This window comes from Globicephala melas, chromosome 3, assembly GCF_963455315.2.
Source record: "Globicephala melas chromosome 3, mGloMel1.2, whole genome shotgun sequence".
Lineage (NCBI taxonomy): Eukaryota > Metazoa > Chordata > Mammalia > Artiodactyla > Delphinidae > Globicephala > Globicephala melas.
In genome coordinates this window covers 60,329,692-60,338,439 of record NC_083316.1, presented here as the reverse complement: position 1 = coordinate 60,338,439, position 8,748 = coordinate 60,329,692, and positions in this window count along the sequence as shown.

Genomic DNA, 8,748 nt, shown 5'->3' with positions numbered 1-8,748 from the left:
CTCTCTGATGAATACCCAGTAAGATTTTATTTTAAATTTTGTTTCAGGGAATCTTTAAAGGATTGTATTGTCAATATTTACTTGGGAGTTTTACTGTAAACGTTAATTAGTTAACTCAAAACAAAAAGTAGCAATGTATAAAACTAGGGGAAATGCCCTTAAATGAAAAAGTTGCATTACCCATTATTACAATTTTTTTCATGTTCTCCCTGCAGTATTAGTATTACACAATGCTGAGTTCTAAATACAAGCCTTCAGTGGTTAGCCCGTAGACTAGGAACTTTGGGGTTTTGAGTGCAAATTCTAGTTTGGTATTAACTCGCTATCAAGCCTTCTACAAACCTCTCAATCTTGTGTTTGCTCATGGGCTAAGTGGAGATACCCATATTCTCCTGATTCAGAGTCAAGTCCTTACACACCGTAGAGATTAAATGAAATAAGTTACATGAGAGTCTTTTATGGAATGTTAAAATAAATACAAAGAGCAGTAATAAGTTACTATACCTATGAAGGCACAGCATGTGTGCCAAGCAACGTAAATCATACTAATACAGCATACGTAAATATCATGCTACATTGAATAATATATATATCCAGAATATGATTCTGCCTGTCATTATGGCACCCAAAGAAAGTCCTGTTGACCCATATTATATGACTCATATTATATAACATGTTTAACTTCCTTTAATAATAAAATTCATAATTCAACTTATATTACTGCAAGTGCTTCCTGTGACAAGATAGACAAGGTCCCTGTCCTCCTGAAGCTTACACCCTGCTGGAAAATTCCCTGTATATTCATCCTTCTCAAGCTTGAATGTGCCTATGAGTCATCTGAAAATTTGATTTAAAGGCAGATTCTGATTCACTGGGCCTGGGGTGGGACCTAAGGGCCTGCTGGTCCAAACCCCACTTTGGGTTGTAAGGAATTAGGTAGGCGATGTATTACTCTTCCAAGCAACATGATGCCTTAGCTAAATGCAAATGCCCTACTTCTTAAGAGAAGAGCCCTTAAGGACTGACAACAGTACTCAGAATATCAGGCAGCTGGTGGTGGCAGGGGAGGAGGAGACACGTATGAACAAATGGACTTTTTGTAACCTCTCAATAAGAGGGCTGGTTCAAAAGAAGCCCAGGAAGGCAAGCTCACATGTAGCGCTCTGCTCCAAGTTTTCCATGAGGGAATCTTTACCCACAAGAAGTCTACCTTGATCAACAGAACTGATGAAATACATCAGACGTTTCCAACCCTGGTTGCAGATCTCCAGAGAAATCTTTGGTGTGGGTAGGAACCAGACATCAGTACTTTTGAAAGTTCCCCAAATGATTCTAATGTGCAGCCAGGATTGAGAGCCATTATCTTATAGGTAGTGGTTTTCAGAACAGTTATTTCAGGAATTTTTATTCTTTTCTTTAAAGCCAAATTATTATAACTTATTTTTATAGATTTTGGTAAATCTTTTTATATACATACATTTGTAAATCAGGTAAACATTCTTTTTTTTTTTTTTTTCCTGCGGTACGCGGGCCTCTCACTGTTGTGGCCTCTCCCGTTGCGGAGCACAGGCTCCGGACGCGCAGGCTCAGTGGCCATGGCTCACGGGTCCAGCCTCTCCCCGGCATGTGGGATCTTCCCGGACTGGGGCACGAACCCGTGTCCCCTGCATCGGCAGGCAGACTCTCAACCACTGTGCCACCGGGGAAGCCCTAAACATTCTTTTACACAGCATTTATCCTAAGTTTTAGTTTGGAAAATATGACGACTATATGGAGGAATAATATCTGCAATATGAATGCAAACATTTAGTGTCATTTTCATATGAAGCTTTCTTTAAAACCTTTAAGGGACTTCCCTGGAGGTCCAGCAGTTAAGACTCCACACTCCCAATACAGGGGGTCTGAGTTCAATCCCTGGTCAGGGAACTAGATCCCGCATGCAGCAATTAAAAAAAAAAGATCCCGCATGGCCCAGCTAAAGATCTCACAAGCTGCAACTAAGACCTGGCACAGCTAAATAAATAAATAAATATTAAAGAAAATAAATAAAATAAAACCTTTAAGAAGAAGACAATCACTGCAATAGAAAAATGGGCAAAAGAAATGAACAGGCAATTCAAAAAGGAAAAAAAAATGCATGTGACCAATAAGCAGCTTTTAAAGTTTTAACCTTATTAATAATTAAAGAGATGCAAATTAAAATAATGAGACTTATGAAAGAGAGCAAACAAAACATTTGGAGTTAACAAACCATGGAAGGAGCTGAGAACTAAAAAAAAAGTATCGTTAATATATCCTTAGAGAAGGAAGAAAAGATATTATACTCTTGAAACAAAAATAAACTAAGTAATGGGGCTTCCCTGGAAGTCCAGTGGTTAAGACTCTGTGCTTCCAATGCAGGGGGCACAGGTTTGATCCCTGGTCAGGGAACTAAGATCCCACATGCCACGTGGCCAAGAAAAATAAAAATAAAAAATAAAATAAAATAAGTAATTAAAGGTATGCCTTACTCGCGGGGTTACTTGTTAAAGTCTTCAGCCTCCATAGAATGCCCTGAGGCTGCCATGCTGTGAGGGGGCCCACGGGGAGAGGCCCTGGGACTACAAGTGGAGAGAGAGATGCCTGGCCAGTCCCCAGCTGCTCCACCCCCTGCTGTTCTAGCTCCAACTATCATCTGACTGCCACCATAGGAAGACGCTGAGCTGCAAGCTGGCAGTTGAGTCCTTCCCAAATCCTTTACACACAGAAACTGTGGGAGATAATATAATGATTATTTTTGTTTTGGGGTGATTTTTAAGCCAGTGATAGACAAACAGAGAATTCAGTGGCTGGAAATTGAATGCTGCCATAACCAAACCCTAAAGCAAGTGGCATTGGCTTTGGGACTGGGCTGTGGGTGGAACCAGAGGGCCTTGAGAAAACTATTGGCAGAAATCTAAAAGCAAGAACCAAACCAGACCCACCCCACTGGGTGCTTCCCCAATGCCCAACCCACAGCCAGGAGAGTTAACAATATGATTATTATTATTGTTTTAAGCCAGTAAACATTGGGATGTTTTGTTACACAGCAATAGGTAACAAGGACACCTCACATCTGGTACCAAATTCTGGACTGATTACTGCTCGATAGGAGAAACAGAACCACAGTAGGGATTAGACATCAGGCAACGTGGGAGGTGGCTAAGCAGTCTACGTAAGGCTGCAGCTTCTGCTTCTGGTGCTGGGCTTGAAATTGGCAGACCCAGAACCTGAGAAAGAAGGATGGACAAAATGGAACCTGTGAGAATAACCCAAAGTTCAAAGATGACAACCTGAACACCACATCCATCTCTCAATCTTAAAGATGCAGATAATCTGCAGTGTAAGTTCCTGCCCTTCAACACGGAGCTGCACGTACAACTGTCTCAGGATTCACAGACGCGAAAGGAGCCAAAGTTGCTGAAGGCCATGTGTCACTCCAACCTAACAAGTGAACCAGAAGATTGGTGACAGTTTGTGGGACCTGTAGCAGCACCTGGTCCCAGATCACCTCACAATGTAACAAAACAGCTGTAGCTGCTTTTCCACCATCCATCAGTTTCCACTCACATAAATTTCTCCTGTGACCAACTCTAACCAGGGCCATATGGGGAAGGAAATTCTGGGAAATATAGTTCCAGCTCACCTGACACTGTACAAACGTACTTACAGGGTCGACGAAATCAATATGGAAGCACACTTACTGACAAGGGAGATATTTACAAAATATAGTTTAGGAACAAAAGCAGATTAGAAAACAGAAAATACAGTGTGATCCCATCTTTAACATATTAATAATATTTGTAAATAAAGAAAAAGCCTGGAAGAATATTAGCAATATTAGTAATAATATTCATAGTTATTCCTGCATCAATGCTGTTATATGCTTTTATTTTCCTTTATTTTGCACATTATTTTTCTCATCTGTTGATAATCAACCTGCATTATTTATGCTAATAAAAAAAGTTTTTAAAGTGGTTTAAGATTAGCACAGCAGAAAGACACACACTCAGGATTGTTTTTTCTGAGTCACTTTAATCGACTGAAAACTCTGAAAGTCTATCTGAATGAATTTTGAGCTCAAACAACACACAAAAAAACCTTGATTATAAATTAGGAGAATCAATCTTCCTCAACACCAATAGCAGGTCTTTCTTCCCAAAACCACTCTTGTCAGAAGCCATTCATTGCTTTGGAAGCAAGGAAACCCAGAATTCCAAAGAGAGAGGGAGAGAGACAGAGTGAGCAACTAGGCATTCTTTATTGTTTAGGTGCAATTTCTGCAGCCCAGAGCTCAGATGTCAACGTTTTCTTTCTTTTCTGTTCCATTCAATTCCTTTTTTTTCTTTTTTTCTTATTTTATGATCAGCCATAGTTGGTGCTGGCTTCATTCTTTGTGCCAGAACTCTCTTCTGTTGTTGTTTTAATTAAAAGAAAGTGGAAATGTTATGATTTTAAGAGACAGAGAATAGCCACAGGGATTTTCTCTCCCTTTTTTCAGTGCCAAAAATGCCCGATGAGGCTTATGTTTTTATCCTCTGTTTGAAGGTGAAACACGCCCATTATCTCCATCTACACAGTAATAGTAATGGTTCCACCATATAACGTTCTAACCCCACCGCAGACGGGTGGCCTTGCTAAATATGAAGCAGTTATAAAACTTTCTTTCCTCCACTGGATTGTATTGTATTTGAGAATGGGTGTGTGTCCTAGGGAGGGGTGTGTGTGTGCATGTGTGTGTGCCCGCATACACGCACACACACACACATTTGCAGTCCCAGAGTTACACAATGAACACTCAAAAGAAAGCAGGGGCAGGTCCACAGCTTCCACAGGAAGGAGCGCTTGAATAAGTTTAATGTACCATTGCTCATTATAGACGGTCCTGCTGGAAGCCCTTCCCCTACAGTATGCTTCTGGGCTGGATAATTCAGAATTAGGAGAAAACACAGCTAGGAGTTATTATCATAAACTGTGGGGGAAGGGAAATCAGTCCTAGGGTGAAACCAGTCCCTAATGGTAGTGCATGAGATTTCGCAAGAGCCGGATGGCAGAGTTGAACTGTGGAGGTTTGGAGAAGATGCTCCCGTACAAAGCCCTGACCTGAACCTTGAGTAAAGTGGGGAAATGGTGGAGCCCTATGAAGGCCTTAATTCTCAGAGATTTTTTCTTTAGAGTGTAGGAGAAGTCATATTTTCCACAGTTTTAAATTCTTTCCAGCATACCTTTTAATTCCTTTAATTTCCCTCACTCATTGTGTTAGTCGCCTAGGGCAGCCATAACAAGTACCACAAACTGGGTGGCTTCAAACAATAGAAATTTATTCTCACGGTTCTGGAGGCTTGAACCCTGAAATCAAGGTATTGATATGGCCATGCTCTCTCTGAAGGCTCTAGGAGGGGAATCCTTCCTTGTCTTTTCCTAGCTTCTGGTGGTTGCCAGCAATCTTCGGAACTCCTCGACTTGTGGCTGCATCACTCCAGTCTCTGTCTCCATTGTCACATGGCCTTCTCCCTGTGTGTCCTTTGCTCTTATAAGGACACCAGTGATTGGATTTAGGGCTCATCCCAACCTAATGTGAACTTGTCTTAATTAATTACATCTGCAAAACTGTTTCCAAATAAGATCCCATTCTGAGGTTCCTGGTAGACATGAATTCGGGGGGGGAGACGGTATCCAACCTGCTACACTCAGGAAAATGTTCAGCTCAGTGTGGTGATGTTATGGAAGGAAGTAACAGGGAAGCAAGAGGGGAAGTGAGAGCCGCACCACTCTCCTCACCCATATCCCACCAGGTATCAGATGGGACAGGAGTCCATGAGGCCCCTGGGCCACAACCAAAAGTGAAGTGAACAGGCGTGAGAGGAGGGGAGAGTGGCTGCAGCCAACGTCAGGAAGATGCCTCAGAGAAGCCCTAAGACAACCTTCCTCCCTTCCCCCACGCAAGGCTTTACCCACAAGCATAAGACAAGTTGCTGAAAGGGAAGTTGTGTGCCCTTCTTATTTTTCCATCTATAGTCAAAAGTCACTGAAGCAGAACAAATAATGAGTAGTTTCAAACAATTCAGAACAGCTAAATGTAGAAGCTTTTGTGTGTGGTTTGGGTTGCGGCTGCAGCTGAGTAGAGATAACTGAGGGGGTGGGCCTCCCTCTCAGGGAAAGTATATCAGATGTTTGGTTATAAATGGTCAGGAAGCATCCTTAGCAAGACAGGGGTATCTATCAGGAAATAATTGTTTGCTGGAAGCAGGGCAGTCTTTTCCATGAGTAATTAAGATGGTGTCACTTGATACCAGCTCCAGGGAGAATCACTCTTCCCTCATGGTGTCATTAACCTGGTGTCATGGCAACAAGCTGGTCATGGGTTCTCCCTCTGGCGCTTTCTTTTATTAATGTGTCTGCTGTTCACAAGTTACAGCTTGCTCCTTCCGTTGTGTTTCTCCAAACACAAGTGACAAGGTGGAAAAAAAGGGAGGTAGATTTTATTACTTAGCACAGGCCTCAAGAAAAGCAAAAACAAATAAACCAACCATTGGTTAGCTATATTGAAAGGTAACCTCCTTCCCCCATACAGGTCCCTATACCCTCATAATTCATGGACCAGTAACATCAACATCTCTCAGGGACTGTTAGAAATTCAGAGTCTCAGATCCCACCCCAGAATCAGAACTTGACCTTTGATCCCCAGGAGATTCATATTCATGTTATAGTTTAAGAAGCACTGCCAACTTTAACTTCCCTTCAAATAATAACATGGCCAGCAGCTGTGTACAAGGCGTTTCTCTTTTGAAACAACATTTTTTTATTAGCCTTGGTGGCCTGATAAGATTTCACAAAAAAAGTGGAAAAGAGTCACTGTTTTCTGCAGTAAGAATAAGGCTTGCAATTTAGGCTAAATTTATCATAAGAAAATGTCTCCAGGCTGTGCCAGGTATTTTGTCCCCAGGCTTCTCTGGTACCTTGTCTAGATTAGGAGACCTGTCCCTCTGATTCTGAGCTCACCCAGTCAGCTCAGAGACTGCAATCTGTGAATCAGGAGCCATGTTCCAGAAGCACCAAATGGAGGAGGCTTTTGGCCTAGAAATACCACCTGGAAACATTGCCAAAGAAAATGCCAAAAGCAAGCTTTGTCTCTTTTAGTCAGGACACAAGGTCATGCCGCTTCTTCCTATTCATCACAGCAATGAATTCGTTGTCTAAACCTTGACATAAGTATCATTACGAAAATGTTTGGATAGCCAGAACACCACGTTTGAAGGACTTTCCTTCATTCCTGACATATGAAATACAACAAGCCAGATCTTACACGTAATGAAATGAAAAATGAGGAAATGACCCAGTACTTCCATTGAAAAGCAAATAATAAAAACAAACCCATTGAATTATCTATATATTTTTTCCCAGACTTCGGACTTTTTTATTTGGGAGGAGGGAGGATAGAACAGGATGGGTCGTAATGGAAGAGGTGAGATGGGACCGTAAAACAGATAGTATTTTAAAAAATGATTGATAATTAGGAATGAGTCGTCGTTGCCAGGAATTAATATTTTTTAAGTTAATTAATTAATTTTATTTTTTGGTTGCATTGGGTCTTCGTTGCTGTGCGTGGGCTTTCTCTAGTTGCAGTGAGCGTGGGCTACTCTTCCTTGTGGTATGTGGGCTTCTCATTGCGGTGGCTTCTCTTGTTGTGGAGCATGGACTCTAGGTGTGCAGGCTTCAGTAGTTGTGGCACACAGGCTTCAGTAGTTGTGGCATATGGGCTCAGTAGTTGTGGCACATGGGCTTAGTTGCTCTGCAGCATGTGGGATCTTCCCGGACCAGCGCTTGAACCTGTGTCCCCTGCATTGGCAGGCAGATTCTTAACCACTGCACCACCAGGGAAGTCCCACCAAGAATTAACCTTGACCAAGGAATGTGAATTTCTTTCCGTTATGGACGAGTAGCTGTATGACCTTGGGTAAGTGTCTTAACCTCTTTCCTCCTCAGTTCCTTAATTTGTAAAAAAAAAAGATAATGATACTGCCTACCTCTTTGGATTGTTGTCAGGTTAAATTAGATAACTGATGTAAACCATTTCACGATGGCCAGTAGTAGGTAATAAACACTGAATAAATATTAGATTTACTATTGTAGAAAGATGACGGCAATTCTGGAACTAAAAGAATGTGTTAGTGCAACAATTTGAGAATCAGTTAAATTAAAATCACATAATAAAGAAATAAAATGAGGAATTGAAGTACTTCACCAGATTACTTAAGAAAAAACAAAACAAAACAAAATGACTACAACAGGAATTAGCAGATGAATCAGGCCCGAGAGAGTGACTTAGTCTGTTTTGGCTGCTATAACAAAAGTACCAGTGCTATAACAAAAGTACCATAGAGTGGGTGGCTTAGAAATAGCAAACGTTTATTTCTCACAGTTCTATAGTCTGGGAAGTCTAAGATCATGGCACCGGCAGACTCAGTGTCTGGTGAGGTCCCACTTACCAGATGTCCATCTTTTCTCTGTAACCTCACATGGCAGAAAGGGTAAGGGGCTTTCTTGGTCTTCTTTTATGAGGGCATTAATCCCAATCATCTCCCAAAGGCCTTACCTCAAAGTACCATCACACTGGGGATTCATTTCAACATATGAATTTGGGGAGATCACAAACATTCAGTCTATAGCAGAGGGGTTACCCTGAATTACTACTTTGTTCACCTACATTCATTTAATTAATAGAAGTGA